Genomic DNA, 2,295 nt, shown 5'->3' with positions numbered 1-2,295 from the left:
CCACCACGCTGCTTTGCGCGCGCACCTCCGCACCTGAGTATTTTCCACACTGCGCCTCCTCTGAGCCTCGGTGTGCTGTTATTTTTCCTTGTTGAAGAGTTATGCCGCCATCTTGGTCTCTGCATTAGGACTGGGCTTTGGTGCAGGGAGGAGATGTGGACTTGAGGTGCCTAAGGAGAGGCTGGGGTGGGAAGCATTGCAGAGAGATGTGGCTGGACATCTCTTTTCAATGTATGTCAAGCAGAAGGTTTCAAGGGTCTTTAACTAGCTTACAAATCCCACAGGAAAAAGCTGATGGCATAACAACAGGAACGTGCAAGAAGAGGACTACCTTTGGAGAACCAAGAACCTGAAATTTCCTCAGTCATCTATTCTACAGCTTTGAGCACTCATTCTATAGCTAAGGCCTTTGCTTCATCTGTAAAATGGGAATGATAGGCCCTGGCCTGGTGTCTCAGGTGGTTAGAGCATCGTCATGATAATGCCAAGGTTGTAGGTTTGATCCCTTCTCTCTCTCTCTCTCTCTCTCTCTCCATATATATCTTTCTTCCTCTCTCTCTCAAATCAACAAATTTTAAAAAAATTAAAAATTAAGTAAAATGGGGATGGTAAAAAAATGTGTATGTATATGTATGTATGTTCATAATATATGAAAAATATTGTGCATAGTGCCTGGCAGATACTAGTACAAGGGACCTAGCAAACTGTTGTTATATTTTATACAACCACAATAAGAATCTAAATGTAATTTGTAAAAACACAAATCTAGTGGAGGTAGTAGAGTCCTTGCCCTGCCAATCAAAGAGAGGAAGCGACTATTTACTTTGGCCTTAGTAGATGTCAGGGACTTTGCTGGGCATGATCTCACTCAGTCAGTACAACAGCCTGGTAAGGTGTGGCAGAGAGCACTTCCAAGGGCAGCCTGCTGAAGCAAATGACTGTGGACTTGCTCCTACAGCACGTTGCCAGCTCAGGGTGATTGAGGTTAGGACAGCAGCTAGTTTAATCTCTGGGGCATCTTGGATTTTTTAATAAAAATGCAGATATTCCAGAAATAGTTTTTAACTCTACAGTTTCTTTGTACATCTAATTATCTCCCTGATTCCACATTCATAAAATATGGACCTTAGCTTCTCTGCTTCTCATTTTGTTTGAGTACACTACAAAGAAAATCAAATTTTAATAATGACTATTATTATATGTTTACATATAATGAGGCTATTTTCATGTTCTCACAGATGGTCTGGAATAACTAAACATTATTGCAACCAGTTCTTACGAATGTGGAGTGTCTCTACTGGTTTCTTTGATCCCTATCAATAAAATATTATTGTTTTTGACAATCATGTTTATAATAAATTTTATGCTACACTGGAAATTTGCTAGAATTGTAAAGTGTTCATGGATTTTTGTGTTTGCTTTTTTAGAAGGGAGTGGGAGAAAGATTCTGATGGTGAGAATGCCCCTTCCTAGAGGTTGAATAAATAGATTTGGATTGCTCATTAGTTAGCTGGGATCTAAGAAAGTTAAGAGGATGCAAAGTCAACCTTGAAAAGAATCTTAGCTCCTGATTGTCTCTTCAGCTCATCTCCTATCATTGCTCTAAACATTTTTACTCCATCATGAGTTAAGAGCTCATATTCCCAATTCTTACTTGGAAAGCTACCCGCCCCCACCCCCACAAAAAAAAAAGATATGGCAGCCTGGACTAAGGTAGTACCAAGTTGGATAGAGACTAAGTATGATTAGGAGACTAAGTATGACCAGATCCTGGGGCCTAGGGTTCCCCATCTAAATACTTTCCCAGCAGAGAGAAGATCCTTTGCTATCTGCTGCATTCACCTGCCCATCGTCTTCTGGCACTGCCGTGGGCACCATGAACTTCCAGGCACCCTCCGTCACTTACAATTTGCTGCTTGTTCTACATTCACCTCCAGGAGGCTCTATTTACCTGGGATGCTTTTCTCCCCCATCTAGCTTCCGTCATTTCCCAGAATAGATGTTGCCTTACCTGCCTCCCCTAGTAGAATTAAGCACTTTTGCCATGTTTTTCAAAATGCCCTTTAAATACCTTTCAGTTATGATATAGTTGGGTGAAAAAAATAATTATTTTGTTGTTGTCACCAGAGTTCCTATTAGGGAAAGGACTGTTTTTATTTGGGAAGCTGTAGCTAACAGAAAATAAGGCCTTAAGGATGGGCCAGGAGGAACGACACACAGACAGATTAAAAGAACTGTGACCCAAAAAGTTAGCGTGGAGCTGGGAGAGAACAGAGGAGGTTGGGGGTGGGGGTG

This window comes from Myotis brandtii, unplaced genomic scaffold, assembly GCF_000412655.1.
Source record: "Myotis brandtii unplaced genomic scaffold, ASM41265v1 scaffold71, whole genome shotgun sequence".
In the NCBI taxonomy this organism is placed as follows: Eukaryota; Metazoa; Chordata; class Mammalia; order Chiroptera; family Vespertilionidae; genus Myotis; species Myotis brandtii.
This window is presented reverse-complemented; position numbering follows the sequence as displayed.